This window comes from Podarcis pityusensis, assembly GCF_964106645.2.
Source record: "Podarcis pityusensis genome assembly, chromosome: Z".
Lineage (NCBI taxonomy): Eukaryota > Metazoa > Chordata > Lepidosauria > Squamata > Lacertidae > Podarcis > Podarcis pityusensis.
The window spans coordinates 40740772-40759947 of record NC_138044.1 but is presented as its reverse complement, the minus strand read 5'-3'; the positions used below and the strand labels follow the sequence as shown (position 1 = coordinate 40759947).

At 44.7% G+C, this 19176-nt stretch overlaps 1 protein-coding gene across 2 annotated transcripts in view; it reads right to left on the bottom strand.

The window, feature by feature from the left end:
* Positions 1 to 15095, bottom strand: part of IL1RAPL2 (interleukin 1 receptor accessory protein like 2) — a 492821-nt gene extending 477726 nt beyond the window's left edge. The window contains exon 1 of one of the 2 annotated variants that reach the window (XM_080991115.1): positions 14681 to 15095. The gene's annotated coding sequence lies outside the window, so the exon portion shown is untranslated. Of the gene's footprint in view, positions 1 to 12833; positions 12939 to 14680 lie in introns of those variants that run through there. The other variant, XM_080991116.1, reaches the window with a different exon arrangement.
* Between the last annotated feature and the right edge of the window lie 4081 nt (positions 15096 to 19176).

The window sequence follows — 19176 nt, the reverse complement described above, 5'->3', positions numbered from 1 at the left end:
CCCAGTGCAGCCTTACAGTCTTGAAAAAAAACTATTTGAAAATGATTCATAGATGGTACTTAACACTGAGTAGGTTGGCTAAGATTTACAAGACAGAATCAGATAAGTGTTGGAAGTGTAAAGAGGTGGAGGGAATGTTCTTTCACATGTGATGGACCTGTAAAAAAATAAAAGTATATTGGAAAATGATTTATAATGAAGTGAAAAAAATGTTCAAAATTACTTTCCCCAAAAAACAGAGCCCTTTTTGCTGGGGATCACCAAGACTGCTATCCCAGGTGTCAGAAAAGCTTATATGTGTATGCAACAACTGTGGCCCGTTTTTTGTTATCCCAAAAAGGAACGTGAGCAAGGTCCCAACTAAAGAGGATTGGCAACTTAAATTGACAGACTATGCACAACTTGCAGATTTAACACATAGAATACAGTGGTGGAGGAAGAGGGGGGCAGGGGGAGCGCACCGGCCCTGGCAGCATGATCCCGGTGGGGTGCCATCGCTGCTGTGCCCCTACCCGTGCTGGATGCCATGCCCCCACAGGCAGTGTGCCATGCCCCCCGGGACGCACACCAGCCACACCTCTGCCTGCTCTCCGCCCCCCCGGTGCCAGAGCATGAAGCTCTGCCACTGATAGAATAAGAGAGCAAGAAGAACATACATTTAAAGAAGATTGGAAAACATTTATTGAGTATGTAGAAAATAACTGTGTACAGTTGAAAATGCTGGCAGCGTTAAGATAAATTCAACAGAGTAAATAATTTTTGGGTGTAAAAGTGGAAAATTGATTTGAATGGTTATAGTAGAAAATGCAGGGGTGTAGGATATGTAAAATGAACCGTGGAAAGAGAAGAAGGGAAGTTATTGGATATTTTAAAGTTTGTAAAATGTTTATCTGAAATTGTAAAACAGAAAATTTAATAAAAATTATTATAAAAAAGAACATTTGACTCCCTGATCCTGTGGTCTTCCAGATGTCCCTGCACTCCCATCACTCCCAACAAGCAGAGTCAATAGTTAGGGGCAGGGGCATCATCTTGCCTTCAGGATTGTGGGTGCCCACCTCCATAATGCAGACATGCGACATCACATGCACACACCTGGACGTTGTGCGCATGATGTCACATGCACAACACACAACATCACGTTTTGGGACTCCCCCCAAAATGTGATGTGATGTTGCATATTGTGCATGTGAAGTCACACACACTACATGCAGGCTTGTGTGTGTGATGTATCACGTCCGTGTTGTGTGCGGTGGCTGGCGCCGCCGGCTCCTCTTCCTCCTCCTCTCCACAGCCAGCAAGGCACCCTTTTCTGTGGGGAGGGGCTCAGACTCGGAGGCAGAGAGACGGAGGGTGGAGCTGAACTACTTCTCTCTCAGAGGCAGCGCTGCAGAGGCTGGCTGGCTCTCTCTAGCTTTAATGATTGACATTATGGGTGTCCAGCTCCTACAATTATGTTATGGCCCCTTGGAATTGGCTCCTATGGTCAGGGATGAAGGGAGTTGGAGCCAAACAACATCTTGGGGGGGAGGCACAGGCTCTTCACTCCTGGAAATGGCAAAGAGATCCGTATTTCATTGCTAAATCCAATTACAGTTCCACCTCAAAAAATAATGTGAAACCTCAATATAAAAAATGCTACATATATGGAACAGTGCTATAGTCCAACAGTACGACAGAATTTCCTTTATCAGGGTAAAGCCCTGTTCAAGCCTTATTAGGGAATATTTCAAGTGTTCCTTAAAATAATTTTTTAAAATCCCATTAAAATTATTGCTATTTTTGACAGTCTTGTTCCTGATGTTAACAGCACATTTAATATCATTGCAAAAATGCAAAGTCTGGTTTTATCCTAGATATTTCTATGTAATGTTGGACAGAGAACAGTTATGGGCCCATTTTTAGTGCATTTACAAATTGGAAAGGGGGGGGAGAGAAACCATTTAAGTCACAGTGCTGTATGATATTAATATTTTTAAAAAATAGCAGTACAAGCCCCTACACAATTTTCAATTATTTTAACTTCATGCATTCACAAACCCGATACCGACTGGAAGCGTGAGATGTCAGAAAGTTGCTCCAATTAGTGAAGGTATTAGCCACAGAAATGTGTAAACCACAGTAGCCTTCCTTCCATACAACTGTATGGAACATCAGTGGGTAGGGGCAGAGGGGAAATTTGATTCAATTTGCACTTATAGGCAAACCTACCTAATTCACAATTTCCTGAACACGCCAACTGAAGCACAGCCATCCTAGGAAATTCATAATTCTCCAGATTTTGCAATACAGTTCTTCAGCCAGTTAACTTAAACAGGATATTGTAGAGTTGGAAATTGTAGAGTTCAGAAAAGAGCAACCCAAATGATCAAGGAGAAGGCGCAATCCCCCTATCAGGAAAGGTTACAACATTTGGGACATTTTAATTTAAGGAAAAGGCAAGTGATAACGTGATAGGAGCTTATAAGCTTATGCATGGCATGAAGGAAGTGGAGAGAGAACTCAGGGACATCCAATGAAGCTCAGGAGAGACAAAAGAAAGCACATAGTTCAACTTTGGAACTCCTTTCTGCAGAAGGCAGTGATGGCTACCAGCTTGGGTGGCTTTAAAAGAGAATTAGGCAAAGTAATGGAAGTCTATCAGTGACTATTAGCCACAGTCAAACGCAGTCATGCCTCTGAACACCAGTGGCTGGAAACCACAGGAGGGAGAGTGTACTCTTGCTTGGACCTTACTTGCAACTTTCCCATGGGCCTCTGGTTGGCCACTGTGAGAACAAGATTAGCCACTGGCCTGGCTCTGCAAAGTGCAGCTTATCAAGCTCTCAAAACACTTAGCCAAGTCTTACAATACTTAGCCAAGTCATGAGCTCTGAGGAGATGCCTAGAAGAGTTTGGTTGGATTAGGATGAGGAGTTGAAGGAGGTGAAAGACTTGCTGGCTGACAATCCCAGGCATGGACCCGGCAAAGCTGTCAACTTTTCCCTTTTCTTGCGAGGAATCCTATTCGGAATAAGGGAATTTCCCTTTAAAAAAAGGGAAGCGCTGACAGCTATGGGACCCAGCAGGCTGGGAAAGGCCGTAGCAGGCCCCCATGAAACTGCACGTCCTATTTCCATGAGTTCACATTGTGAAAGAGAACAAAAAGAAGGAAACTTCTTTTCTTCCAGGTGAGGGGCGTGACCTAGCTGAGTCCATTATCATGCATTAACTATCCCTGTGTTTGCTAGTTATGCTTGACTGTAATTTCCCACAGAAACATCAGAGCCGCCCGAGAGAGTGTCACAGCTGAGAAATCTGACTCAGGGGTGGGACTTAGCAGATTATCACCCTTCCGCTCCATGCTAGCCTTACCCACAATCTCAGCTCCAAGTCAGCTTGAGCCAACCCTGCTTCCCACACTAACAATGGCTCAGTGGGACTTATGCCTTAGGCTGTAAAATGGCATTAGCCATTACACTACAAGTGCACACACTGCAACAGCAGCAGCAGCAATGGTTTACATTTTCCACAAGTTCATGGAGCAGATGTTCTATCAATGTCTATTAGATATGATTGTCACATTGAACCTCCATGTCCAGAGGTTGTGGGCAGTATTCATCTGAGTCCTACTCAGAGTAGCCTGACTGAAATTAAGAAATTTACATTAGTCATGTCCATGGGCTGCAATGTGTCTACTCTGAGTAGGCCTAGCACTGAATACCCCTCTGTACAGCCTTTATTCCAGATGCTTACAGCCACATGAATGCTTTTCCAGTGCCTGGTAAATTCTTTTCTTTGTTCTCCTACGCCTTTTAGAAAACAATATTTAAATACTGAAGCCAGCATTTTAATAACTGCTTTTATGGCAGTCAGGATAGGGAGCTGACTTTTACTGAGTCAGGCAATTGGTCCATCTAGCTCAGTAGTATTGTCTACCCTGACTGACTGTGGATCCCTAGGGGTTCAGCCAGGAGTCATTCCCAGCCCTACCTAGAGATGCCGCTGGGAATCTGCATGCAAAGCAGTTGTGTTAGCCCTGAGCTACATCCCCATGTCTGGTCTGACAAGGTTGCTTTAATTCTCCATTCTCAACTCACGGAATTGCTTTCCTTCCTTGTCTTTGTTTTATGGGATTTCAGTGTGTCTTTGATGGCATAAGATTAATCTTCTGTTTTAGACTATTTTTTGTTACACAGCATCCAGAGAACTGGAGTCCTAAGTTACTGGGCAAACAGCAGATACAGCAAACTAAAAATATGGGCATGGCTTTCATACCCTGCTTGCAAGAGGTTTCCAGTTGGCCTCTGAAGAAGAATGCTGGACCACAGACACTCTAATCCAGTAAAGCAAGATGCTGGGCAAACGTATACCTTGCTCTGTTACAGAAAAGAAATTCTAATGGGTTACATTGGACCAAGTCATATTCAAAGTAGACCCAGTGGCAGCTGATCCACTGGGGCACTGCTCCACCAACCCCTGTATGCTGTCAGGCATCCCTCACCTGTCTTGGGGGCGGGGGAAGGTGGTCTTGCCTCCTTGAACTGTAGGGGGAAGACAGTGCTATTGATTGATTGATTGATTGATTGATTGATTGATTGAGGGTCTGTTCCCCCAAATGCTTTCAACAGTTTGCAAATACCATAGATAGCAATTTCTGTTCTGTTTATTCTTAGCACACTAACTCTGCTATTTAACGAGGATCTTCCTTTCATCAGCTCCTCTGCTCCACAGACATCTCAGGTGCACCAAGAACTTCCTGACAGTAAGAGCTGTTCGACAGTGGAATTTGCTGCCAAGGAGTGTGGTGGAGTCTCCTTCTTTGGAGGTCTTTAAGCAGAGGCTTGACAACCATATGTCAGGAGTGCTCTGATGGTGTTTCCTGCTTGGCAGGGGGTTGGACTCGATGGCCCTTGTGGTCTCTTCCAACTCTATGATTCTATGATTCTAAGACACCATTTTTAAAAAACAAATTCCAACGCCATTCCCCCCCCCCACCGGCAGCTGTGTTTGTAGTGTCACCCACATGCTTCTGAAATGTCACGTTACAGACTTACAGATCACAGGCCCTGTTTAACAAACACCTGAAGCCTGACAGCATGAAAAGCAACCCAAAAGATCAAAGGAAAAGAACGTCTGTGCCTTCCACTTGCAGATCATTGAGCTTGGCTTCCTCCAACAGACATGGCACTTTCTTTGCACATTGGCAAGTAAGAATTTATTTTGGATTAATTCGCTATGTGACTTTGGGTCACCAAGGTAATTAGACAAACATTTTCAGCAAAGTCACTGCCCACCCTCTTCTCTCCCCCCACTCATTTATTTCCTATGGTAGCCCCCCACCTCCTCCGTCTCTGACCTCACTGGAGTGGGTGGTTGTGTCAATTTCAGTTTCTCCCAGTTTCTCATTTTTCCACCCTTATTTTCTTTTTTAAAAAAACTATTTTATTAAATTTCTACAATTTTCACATAAAATTCCAATGCATAATAAATTTTTATTTTGTTTTATCGACCTCCCATCTCATTTTCTGCAGTGTTTTGTTTAAATTCTATCTCTTTGCTGCATCCTATCTTCACTCTGTTATAGCATAACCATAATACAACAATCCCTAATTATTTCTGCTGCTCATAGTTCAATAAATGTAGCAGAGACCAAACATTTGGTCTCCCATTTGGTATCTCATTTTTCCAACCTTAGCACAACCTCACATCAGTTTGTGATTTTAAGTCTGGGAAATTCGGCAGAGTTTTAATGTTGATTTACTCAAATATATGCATTTTTGTATTCAGTTTCACCCAACATGCACATTTTCATGAAGCAATTTTCCTAAGCATTGCCATTTGCACCAACAAATCCATTTTTATGCATGCTTTACTCTAGTACATGCATTTTTGTATACATTATTTGGCTAGAGAACTGCACTGTAGAATTCTGTGGAGAACAAATTTTGAAGAATGGCTGTACTTTGGTTCCCATATTGATTCTGAAAGTGTGGATTAGGCAGCTCTCACTTTAAGTGCTAACTGAATCAAATTTCTGCCCCACCCCAAAGACCCATAAGCTTTGGTGAAATAGGGGGTTTTTTCCTCCTACAAGCTGCCATATTTACTGCACAATTCTGTATATATTTATTCAGAACAGTCCATGCTCTTAATTAACAATGAAGCTCTTATGCATGAATGTAGTTCCAACATAATAATCCATTTTAAATTTTATTTTAATGATTTAAGGTAAAGGTAAAGGTACCCCTGCCCGTACGGGCCAGTCTTGCCAGACTCTAGGGTTGTGCGCTCATCTCACTCTATAGGCCGGGAGCCAGCGCTGTCCGCAGACACTTCCAGGTCACGTGGCCAGCGTGACAAGCTGCATCTGGCGAGCCCACCTCTCCCTACTTTTAGGGCATTTTGCGATTGTCCTTGCTATGCCATCGTGTGTCATCTGTCATTGGGACATCTGTCAGGGGTACAGCAGGAATTTCCCCACTTGGCTGATTGGCTGTAGCCATTTGGGTTTCACCTGCCACATTGCAGGTTGCAGATAGGCACTGGTTCATGTGATGGGAGAACGGTCTTGCCATCCCTATGTGAAGGGTATTCCATTAAAGGAATCCAGGGACTCAGCTTGCTTTAGTCAACCCCCAAAAGGGGGTTGTGCCATGCCTGAGTCCAGGGGAGCAGCTGGGGAGTGAACAGATTCTGTTCCCAGGCTTTTCACCTGCCTCAGGTGTTCACCCTTGGCTGACCTATGATAGAGCTCTGGGTCAGCGCTACCTGCATGGCAGGGAGCTAGTCGAACCAGAGCCTATGCAACCATTCACTTTTCTGTAATCAATAAAGTTGTGGCCTAAATTCTCCCAAAAACCAAAACAAAAATTTGAGTCAAATGTGAATTTATTTAGGGGGGAGGTCTCTGGGTCTGAACATGCAAAGGGGAACTACAGCAAAGTACCCCTGGGATATGAAGTCTTCTTATACTCCTTCCTGCCCAAGAGGAGCCAATGGACAGCCTGGGTGGACCCAGTCCATAAAATTCTTGCCTGAGAATCTGTAATAACACTGCTTGCCACATAAGGTTGTGGCCAGCAGTTCCCAACAGCTGGTGCCAGCTTCAACTTGTGCATCACTAAAAAAGAAAAGGAAAAATTTTCTGACAGTCAGAGCTGTTTGGCAGTGGAACAGACTCCCACGAGAGGTGGTGGGCTCTCCTTCCTTGGAGGTTTTTAAGCAAAGGTTGGATGGCCATCTGTCATGGATGCTCTAGCTGAGATTCCTGCATTGCAGGGGGTTAGACTAGAGGACCCTTGTGGTCCCTTCCAACTCTATGGTTCTTTAGAATGTTTCATTCATATACAGATTAATATTTTATAAAATAAGACTATAATTTATTTTCAACCGTGAAAGCCCTATTAAAAGCCCATGGTTGCCTTCATTGCAGCCCCTCTTCCCATTACTCCATTCACTTGTGTGGAATTGGAGCTGCAGCCTGGACAAACCCTGAGAAAGGAAACCCAGCTCCAAGGCTTGACAGAAACAGATGACAGAAGGTGAGCTGGGAGCAAAAGAAAAGGAGACAGAGCTGAAAATGTTCCAAGTTCCAAGCTGCAGTTCCAACAATTCGCCACATGGGACAGCTGCAGGACACCGTTTTCCTGCCCTGGCCAATGACATTGCTGGACACTCAAGCATTATCTCAAGTGCTCAGGTTCCTGATAGCTGCAGATGTGAGAATGCTGCTGTTACATGCATGCTTGTATATTTGCATGTTTGGTTGGTCTCTGCTATACATATTTTGGATCGGCTTGTAGATATTATGTTAGCTGTTGCGGTTTATATCCAATGTTTAAGAGTCTCTCTTGGATAATGGTTGCCCGCAATTCTCAAAAATGTGCAATGTTGACTGCAGTTTTTATTATTATTGCGGTATTTTTAGAAGGTTGTAAAACTGCTTAGAGATTTTCTTTGAAAAATTAAGTGGTGTATAAATTGTCTAAATAAATAAAATTATGTAAATGTGCACATGCTAATTTATGTGTAGGCCTTTAAGCAAATTAAGATGGTGTGTTGCTAGGGTCTCACCAATAATGCACTTAGTAACATAGCCGGCAGCTTTGTAATAAAGGTTTTTTAAATGGGGTGGGCCAGAGAGAGAGTAAGAGAGGCAGCGGCTCTGAGACCTAGAACAAGGCCCATAGATGTGGGGGAAAGACGTCCTGTCCACGGTATACATCAATGGTTAACTTCATCATGTGATGCTCAAATCCACTGTCATTTTGTTCTTATGTTGTTAGAGTGTTAATAAACAGTGGTTCTTTAAATTAGAAGAAAATACTCTCAGAACCTTACAAGATCAGGTCAAAAGCTACAATCTTCCATCTGTGTGTGAACATTTATCTGTGTTAATTGTAAGATTATTCCTGCACAATAGTCCTGTTCAGAGGACAAGTTTTCACCTGGCCCCACAGTTGCTATGTGTCTAGCCTGTTAATCTCAATGTGATGCAGAGAGCAAGAGAGAACCCACTTGCTTATTACAAGAAAGAAAGAAAGAAAGAAAGAAAGAAAGAAAGAAAGAAGAGTGATATATGAATTCACGGAGGAATGTACAGTTGGAGATGCAGGCTTCTTGCCTTTTGCTCATGTACGTCAACAAAAATACGGTTCAGCCTCAAGAGTGTTGATCTGTGATCTTTCCCGGGACCACGTGGCTTTCGTCACCCAGCACCTCCCCCCACCCTCCTCAAGCAAGCCTTGTCAGTGTGAATCCCAACACACCAGCTGTCTGGCTTCTTCTTGAAAACACACACACAGATTTATTACAGGAAAACATAAGAGACTAGTCTGTTCCACTATTAACACACAAAAAAATAGAAGAAGAAGCAAGCTGTCGTCCTTGTATTCTCAGCCACCTCATCGAACAGACACCTCAGCTGCTCACAGAAAATTGAGATAGCTGCAAGCAATATCACAGGATTGTAGCTCAGAAAAAGAGCACATGCTTTGCACATGCTCACACAGAGAGAACAGTCCCAAGTTATCCTCAGCTTTGTTTTAAGGTTCGCAAATACCTTGGAATGCTGGTGCCAATCAAGATAAGATAGCCTAGATCAAGGGGTGGAGAAACGACGGCCTTCCAGATCAAGTGGCCCAGTGGTCCAGACTTTTATATCTCCCCACACACCACACCATGACATCAGGTGACTGACAGGTGGGTGGGTCTGCCTACAGGTCAAAGTTGACCTGCAGGGGTGAATGGAGGAAGACAGTATCCAAGAAAGCAGCACATGGCTGGTCTTGTGACCATTTTTCAGTAAAACAGTGACAAATACTGCGATAAACACAGAACAACCAGTTGGGATTTAAACAGGCCACAACTTTATTGATTACAGATGTCAGCAAGTCTTGGCACAGGATACTGGGTGTGTATCCTCAATCAACCAAGCTGTCTGCTGGTTCACTATCTTGGCGGGGTTAACCAAGGTTACAGATCACCCTGTGACACACACTAAAGAAGGGCAACCATGCCTGAGATCAGCTTGGTGGACAGAAGCACCTGCAGCTTGGATCCATTTAAGAGGATACCCTAATTTCTTGGACTAGTGGAGATTCCAATTCCACCATCCAACTAGACTATAAGGATCCACCCCATCACCACCAAGTTGTGATGGTTGCTTCGAGGTAGGCAAGAACCCCAGATGGAGCCAGAGTGGTGTAGTGGTTAAGAGAAGTGGACTCGTAATCTGGTGAACCGGGTTCGCTTCCCTGCTCCTCCACATGCAGCTGCTGGGTGACCTTAGGCTAGTCACACTTCTCTGAAGTCTCCCAGCCTCACTCACCTCACAGAGTGTTTGTTGTGGGGGAGGAAGGGAAAGGAGAATGTTAGCCGCTTTGAGACTCCTTAGGGTAGTGATAAAGTGGGATATCAAATCCAAACCCTTCTTCTTCTTCTTCTCCTCCCCCAGACAGGCCAAAGCTGGATGGGTACCCACCACCGCAGCCCACGCCACACCACAGCCGCCCTCTCCCCCCCCCCCCGCTGACCAGTGTCATTTTGATTGTTACTATGTTTTGTAGTTTTATGTGTTTTTATATTGTAAACCTCCCTGTGATCCTCAAATGAAGTATAGAAATTGAATAGATAAATGAAAACAATTCACACTTTCCAAAATGCTCTGAAAACTGAAACACGGCCATCCTTCTGTGACGCTATTCTCCAGCCAAGCAGCATATACAAAACATGTACAAAAAATACAGCCTAGGACAAAGTGTGTACAGAGGTACACATATTACTGAAAACATAGAAAAAATGCAGAACATTAAGCAGCTGGTCCAAAATGTGAATATTAAACCAAATTACAGACAAACATGTCTGTTAGGAGAAATTGCTGGTGAGTTTTCATACTGATCTCCCCCCGCCCCCAAGGAAAGAATGCAAACTGATGTGGAAGAGAAAAAAGGAATCCCTGTGTCACTACAGATCTGCCTACCCACACCCACACCCCGCTAAGGGCACCAGGCATGGCTTTCCGTTACTGCTTTTAAAAGGGAGTTTAGCAAACGTTAAAGATTTAGCATCCCACGACATTTTAAAACATAAAAACTTCAGGGACGTTACTCAAAGCCCAAATATATTCCACTGAAGGGGGAAAAAACCCTATATATGATTAATGCCATTTTCATACTAACCCCCACCCCACCCCCCGCCAAGCACTGAGCCTGTGACATGTTTTGCACATAGTATTTTTAATATTTTCCTTCTAAAGGAAAGGCTTCGACTGAAGGAAGAGAGACCATTTTAGCAAAATGCCCCTTCACCATGACCCTCTGTGGCTCTAGGTAGTAGTCCAAGGCGGAAAGATTGATACACTTTCAGCTTCAAAATGGGGTGCCGGTGATCAAAAGGGATGCAATAATATAGAATTCAAAAGGAGACACAAATACAATGTCCTCTACACAGACCTATCACTGCTCCTAGCACTTTGCAGAGTACTGCAGGCAAAAGAAATATCACTGCTCCCAGGGAGTTTTATATTCTATGGTTCCATGAAATTAAGCTTCATTCCATTTATAGCTTTGGATTTAAAAGATTACAGCTGCAATCCCATCTGCAGTTACCTGGGAGTACAACTCATTGAACTCAATAGGACTTACGTCTGACTGGACATGTATAGAGTTGCACTGTACAATTCAAAGAGCTGATGGGATTTGAAAGGATATCTATGAAAGAGAGCGGCAGTCAGTGTGGTTTTCTCCAAATATTGTGGACTCCAACTCCCATCAGCCCTAGTCAGTATGGCCAATGGTCAAGTATGATCAGAGTTGTCATCAACAACATCTGGAAGGCGCCACCCTGACTTGGGAAGCAGCTTCAGTAAGAAGGGGAAACAAAACAAAGGAGGAGGATTATAACCCTCCAGCCATTTTTAGTTTAAGGTTACCAGGCGTCCCCGTTTCCCAGGGACAGTCCCCAGATTTACAAATCAGTCCACATACAAAATCAATTGAAGTTGAAAAGTGCCCCTGGATTCACTGAAAAAAATCTGGTAACCTTATTTTAGTTCATGCTGTAAGAATACTGTAATTCAGCTTCCAAACCATTAGACAGAACCAGCTGAAGAGGTCAGGTATTGGTTATGCTTAGCAGTTTACAGAAATTATAATGATATCTCCATATTAAAGTGTGAAGATCTTCTGCAAATCTTATAGACAGTGGAAAGGACTAAAACAGTAACGAGTATTTTTGCAAGCATTTGTGCTATATAGGCACACTTGTATTTATATAGCAGAAGCCCATATACTGTTTCCAAGCACTTCACATCATTTATTACAGCAATGATATTACAGTAATGCACCACAACCCAGTAAGAAAGGATTGCTTGAAATCACCTCATGAATGAGGAGGTGTAATCTTGAACTAGCGGTTTTCTCTCTTACCACTACACTAACAGTTATTTTGGGCTAATTGCATTGCAATCTTTAGTTTCACTTTTCACACAAACCTGCCTTTCAACACATCACAGCACACTTCATTTTATCCCATCCTTACTCAATGTGGCATATGCGCCTCTCCCCGCCACCCAATTTATTCATAACCAAGCCTGCAAGGTAGGACAAGGCTCTCATCAGCTTCAGGAATTTTGAAGCAAAGAGTGTGTTCACATCACCACCTTAGAGGGCAGTGAAGCTGAAGGTTTCTTTCCCCAGTACATTTCACAACTCTTCCCACACCCACACATAAAGCTGTTCAAATCAGCACAGCTTCATTGGAGTCAGAGTCCTTTTCTGTTTGCAGACACACCAGGGGCGTCGACACATTGGGGATGTCTTTACCCTGTGCAAAGTGTGTCTGCAACTTGGCTAGATGTGAATTAAGAATGGCTTAAGGATTCCAACTGAATCTAAGCTAGTTTGAGCAACAACACATCAAACAGTAGCACTTTATTTTTTAAAAAAGTGCTGGATTAACATGGGTTAAAAATCCAGCATTGGGAACATGGTGTGGGCACAGAAAATGCGGGTCTGAATGCAGCTGAAGTCTCCCCAGTCCAAACCTTGACCCTCATGGATGAGGAACCTTTGACCATCCATATGTTGTAGTTCAACTCCCAGCACCCCAGATGGACCACTAGCAATCAGCTGACAGGCTGGTGAGAGTTGGGAGCCCCAGTGACAGGCCACAGGTTCCCCAGCCCTGCTCTCTTCACAACTATGCCACCCTCACAACTATGTACACTTCCAATTCCTTCACCTGGCTTTGATAAGGATCAGAAATCGACAAGTCCTTCCCCTCCTCTCCTGCCAGGAGATTCACACTCTCTACAGATTCTCTCCCAAGTTTTGCTTCCTACCTCCACTTACCTCTCAGATGGATCAGCCAGCAGCAAAAGTTAGAACTGGTGTTTTCAAACACCAGAGTCTGCAGCCAGCCAGGCTCCTAATCAAAGAAGTTATCACAAGGCAGAAATCAATGTTCTCGCACCAGCCTGCCATCCCCTGGGCAAGAGACTCATTGACGGTGCCAGTTGCTGGTTTACTTAACTTCTCTGTTGACAAACTCTCCTTTTTTTTACAGAGAGGGAGTTTCTGGGTCTATCGGAATGGACCCAGATTACTACCCCACTACAATACAGTTTGTCTGCAACCATCCTACTGGAGCCAAAGAATCACAGATCAATATAAAAGCCATTTATTCCCCCACCCACCCTGCCCTGCAAAAAAACAAAAAACCAGAAACATAAGCATTTTAGGACTCAGTAGGTCTAAAATGCCCGAGTTTTCAGATTCCCTGCAATGTTTTAGTAGGCTGGATAGATCTGGTATTGATCTCATTTTTATCATTATTATTTTAATATTGCATTAATGTCTGGAATTATTATTTACAGTATCCTGGAAGCCATGTTTATATAAATGTTGAGGGGTGTGTGTGTGTAGAATTAGATTATTATTTCATGAGCAGCATCTATTTATCTCTGCGGGGCGGAGGGGGGGACTGGTAGGATCTATGAAATCAGCTGGGAGAATGTCGTCCAAGACGATACAGGCTAAGTTTGATCAAAAGGAGTGAACTATATGTCCACAGTGGTCACTCTCACCACTCTCCATTCCCTTAAGCAGTAGGATAAACCCATAAAATCCATCCCCAGGGGAGCTTGAGCGTATACAGAAAATCTGTCTTAGCAAGTTCAAAATTTCAAGGGGGGGCGGGGAATAGAGAGGAATATATATATGCACTTTGGAATCCAGGAAACATTCAACAGACTTCCAGTAATATTAAGGGTGAGCTGAGGCTGCACAAAACACATGTGGCATGCTTTTTAAAAATGCACCCTGCGTTTAGTCCATGCAACACAGAAGAGCACAGTGGAAGGAAATTGCTAAGCGAGACAGAGGGTCACACTCCAAAAGTGAACTACTTAAATATATGGTGGTGAACATCAGGGGGCTTTCCAGGTGATCATTCACTAGGACTGCCAAGTCTCTCCCCCCCCCACCCGGCCCCTGCAACAGGGTTCCTGCTCCTTTTCAACACCTGTGTATCAAGCAGAAATTCAGCAGGTGAAGCTCTCTGCAGCATTCAGGTATGGTCCTGGAACAAGCTCCAATAATTAACCATCTGCTTGCGACACAGCTGTCCAAAGCACAGGACCACCACCACCAACCCCTGCTGCCAGGCAGCCGGAAACCAAAGCACGTTTGGGCCATTTAACGCTATAACTGACCAATGGAGGCAAGAGCAAAAGTATATGGCATTTGGTCGTGCAGTGATTCAATCTACTTCCCAACAACAGATGAGGGTGCAGTTAATAATGTCCCTACAAAAAGAGAGAGAGAGAGAATGTGACAGGCAGTATCTAGCCTGCTTTGTAACCACATATACTCTTGCTGTCAGGTGTAAGAGGCAGGTCTGGAGGACTCTGGAGTAAAAGGAAAGCACTCTGCGCATCCTCAGGGGTGCTGAGGTTTGTGATTTTTTTCCACACAGGCTGAGCCCTAGGGTGGAAAACGGGGCAGGGAAGGGAGACAAAGCTCACGGTTCCCAGGGGACTTAGTTCCACCTTCGCGCCTTGTGTCTGAAGAAGAGTTTGGGAAGCCCAGAGAGAATGAGCCACATGCAGAAAAGCCCATAAAACACACACACACACACAGAGAGAGAGAGAGAGAGAGAGAGAGAGAGAGAGAGACGAAAGCCATGCAACGCATCTTACCTACAACCCACACAGCGGGGACCTCACAGGTAGTGGCGCTCCATCCCCGTACTCTTTGCAACAATCCACTAGAAGTAGTATCCGGATGTCCCCGCTCCCTAAGGAAACACAGGCTCACATCCCTAGCATGCCAGGAGAGAGAGAGAGGAGTCCTCTCTGGGTTGAAGCAGCGTGTTGTTGTTGTTCCCCCTTCTTCAGTGGCTCGAGCTAGCCGTGGAAAGGAAAGGAGACACCTCCGGACTCAGCAAACCCCAGAAGTGCCTCTGAAACCACGCGGAGTCCTCCCTTCTTTGCCTTGCCTTCTCCCTTCACCTGAACAGGCTCTGGTCACGCGATTGGCTTGACGACACATCCACGGGTGGAAGGAAACTTGCTTCACCTTCCCTGGGCATCTGTCAATCCAGCAGGACTCAGAATCCCTGGATCCGTCTCTAACCCCCTCCCCTGCCCCCGCCGCCGCCCCCCGCCGCGCTTCGCAGAATCGAAATAGGAATGTTTGCTGTCTACACGTTTAAGTCCTCAGGTCGATTTGGGTTTTTGCTTTTGTTTGTTTGCTTTTTGTGTTTTGTTTTTTGGCAAACGACGAAGACACCTAGAGGGGGAAAGTTGCCCCCAAGAAAGAAGGGAGCTTTAGAAAAATCCTATTAGTAGGCGCAGAATATAATAAAGAGTTCAGTTCGCGTTCTCTTCTCTCTCTCTCTCTCTCTCTCTCTCTCTCTCTCTCTCAGTCCCAAGTGGTTCTGGGCATATCAGATTCCTATTCAGAAGTGCTCCAAAAAATCCTGTCCAACTGCTCCCGCAAACTCTTGAACTACCTCTCCCCAGACAAGGGTATTGCAGGGGAGATGGCTGCAAACGAAATAGCTACGAGCAAGTCTGTCCCCTTTTCATTAGAGAGACTGAGGGGTGGGGGAGGAAATCGTCCCTCCTAGATGTTCTGGGGTTTTTTATTTTGTTTGTTTGTTTTTAAAGAAAACCTGCTCTCCACCCGCCCCCTCCATTCACAATGCAAAATGTCATTTCGCTTACTTACCTTTCGGAGGGATCAGCAAAAGAGCTGCGTCGCTGCACCGCCGCCTGGTGGGCAGAGTCGAGATATTCCGCTTCCAGGATTTCGTACGCCTAAGCGTTTTGCGTCCCCGTTGCCTTAGTACTATAGCTTGTGCAAATCCGGAGCTTGGATAGCAATCAGAAAGGGAAATTCCCCTACTCTCTTCCCCAATGCAACCACCCTTTTCTCTCCCCCCCCTTTTTTTTTATAAGAGCGACTATCAGACAGTAACATTTAGGTTGAATGTCAAAGTGGGGCAACCAGATGCAAAAGAGGAATATGCTTTTGCACCTATTAAGAGGGACGTTTTCGCAGGTGTGGTTTGTCATGCCTGTTGAACTTTCCTCTTCCACACATCTATTAAAACCGCAATAGCCCTGTCCACCTTTGCATATGTCCATTTTGGTTCTGTAAGTTCTGCTTTTGATACACAGTTGGCTAGTGAAGACCGGTCCGTTAAAGCAAATGGGCCACTGCCCCCCAGCCAGCCCCCACCTGCCTGCCTTCTCCCTTACATACAGACCAAGGATTGCCTGTCAGCTTCCACCTCCTTAGTGTTGACCATTGTAGGACCCATCAGAGAGGAGGAAGAGAGCAAAACTGGAATTCATTGGGCCTGCCTGTCTCTGGCTTTGGCTCCATCTTCCTTCCTTCTACCCTTCCAGTCACAGCGGGGAACCAGCTGTGGCCACCCCTGTAGCCACCGCAACCCCTATGCTGATTTAAACAGAAGTTACGCCCTTTGAATGAAATTTGCTGCACTCCCAAGTAAACATGTCTGGGTGTGCAGCTTTGCAGACCAATCCTAAGCATACATACTTGGAAGTAAGGATCCACTGAGTTCATTGGCATGTACTTCCAAGTCTAGGGACAGTGCTGTGGTCTAAACCACTGAGCCTCTTGGGCTTGCAGATCAGAAGGTCAGTGGTTCGAATCCCCGCAATGGGATGAGCTCCCATTGCTCTGTTCCAGCTCCTGCCAACCTTGCAGTTTGAAAGCATGCCAGTGCAAGTAGATAAATAGGTACCACTGTGGCGGGAAGGTAAATGGCATTTCCATGCACTCTGGCACTCGTCATGGTCTTCTGGTTTAGTCATGCTGGCCACATGACCTGGAAAAGCTGTCTGTGAACAAACACCAGCTCCCTCAGCCTGAAAAGTGAGATGAGTGCTGCTCCCCATAGTTGCCTTTGACTAGACTCAATTGTCCAGGGGTCCTTTACCTTTTTACTTCCAAGTAAACATGCAATGAATACTGCTGCACCCCTTTGTATTTGTTCAGGTGGGTGAAAGCTAAGGTGAAGTGGTGTTTCTTCCTGCTGCTGCTTTTCATCATCATCATCATCATCATCATCATAAATTATTTATACCCCGCCCTCCCCAGCCAGAGCTGGGCTCAGGGCGGCTAACACCAATAAAATCACAGTAAAAACATAATGGGGGGGGACCAATTTAAAATACATCTTCTTCTTCTTTAGTTGATTTCCAGCCCTTGGAGAGCCTAGTGTTCTAAAGAGGCATTTTTTAAAGTTTCCATTTGCTGGAGTACCACCTGGGAACATAACATTTTTACTTATTTCCCCCTACAGACCTGTGGCCAAGCTCCAGCTTATATCATCCCCACATTCAGTTGGTAAAGCTTTGTTAAGACTAGAGCACAAGGGCCAGGAACCTCAGGCACTAAGGCCAGTTGAATGCAGGCTTCTCGGTTTCTCTAGATTCTCCCACCCCACCCCACCCCCTCCTCCAGGGCCATTGGTCTATTGTGTTCTTAAGCTGTACTTGCCATGCCCACCCAGCCCAAAACTACGTTCGAGTTAGGTCCATTGAGTACGGTGAGATTTACTACCAAGTAAATATTAGAGCTGCCTTGATCCACACCATAGCCCTGAACCAGGGACCCTGGACAGGGCAGATTTGCTCTGTGCCAATGGGAGCTACCCTCCCTTGTATCCAGCCATGTATCAATTGGGATGGGGGGCTGGACTAATGTTTCATTTTTCAGGATATAGTCCTGAGAGATGCTGAATCTTCTTCATCCCCCCACCCCACCCACCTACCAAGTCAACTACGGCACAGACCTCAGAGGGGCAGAGAACTGACCTTTGAAAGGCACAGCTTCATACACATTAGTTTTTGTTATGTCTTATACATTTCTGATAGGACGCGGGTGGCACTGTGGGTTAAACCACAGAGCCTAGGACTTGCTGATCAGAAGGTCGGCGGTTCAAATCCCCGCGACGGGTGAGCTCCCGTTGCTCGGTCCCTGCTCCTGCCAACCTAGCAGTTCGAAAGCACATCAAAGTGCAAGTAGATAAATAGGTACCGGTCCGGTGGGAAGGTAAACGGTGTTTCCGTGCACTGCTCTGTTTCGCCAGAAGCGGCTTAGTCATGCTGGCCACATGACCTGGAAGCTGTACGTCGGCTCCCTCGGCCAGTAAAGCGAGATGAGCACCGCAACCCCAGAGTCGGCCACGACTGGACCTAATAGTCAGGGGTCCCTTTACCTTTACCTTTACCCATTTCGATAATGCATACCTTTTATATTTTGAAGAATTTCATCATTTTTTAAGTAATTCACACATTAGAATTGTTTTTATGTATGTATAAAATAAATAGATTGTTGAGTTTATTGGAAGTTACATTTTACACACACACACACACACATACACACAAAGTGAAAATGCACCTAATTTTAAATCTTATGATCACATCTTACTCTTATTTAGAAAATGGTATTCATTTTACTAGTGAGCTATGGCTGATTTTAAAAATGACCATCTGGAGCTCAGTACCGCAAATGAAAGGCAGAAAAAAGCTAAGGAGCAAGCAAAGCCAGAGGCATTCTTCCTGAAATACCTTTGTACACAACTGAAGAACAAGACTAGGGCTACACTCTTGCTGAAACTAGCAATGAGGGAGCTGAACATGGTGCTCCCACTAAAAATGACAGAAATTCAAAGACAGAAGTTTCACAAACCAGAGACGTTTCTAGAAAACACAGAGAGGAAAAAAGAGGATGTCAAGAAAACTGAGAGCACTGCAAAGTCTTGCAAAAGAAGATGGCATTGTGCCTGACTTGAATTACAGTGACTCTGCTAACTAGCCGAACTATTGCAATGATTGCAATAGCTTGTAATGCAAGATGGGCCACAGCAGGATGTATCGCATGGCTTCCCCAAAGACTTAAAAAAATATATATCAAAAAATTCTCCATTACAAGAGGAGACTAGCAAATGGTGAAGAAGTGTGCTGTCAGTGGTTGATATATTAAATTTCAAAAGATGTTTTCTTTGTGTGGCAAGATGTTCAGCGTGGTGTAGTGGGATATCAAATCCAAACTCTTCTTCTTCTTCTAAAAATAATGCATGATCCCTACAAGAAACAGGTTCAAAAGTCTGGAAGAACATTGGAACAATTCTGTATTCAAATGAGAGGAATACTGA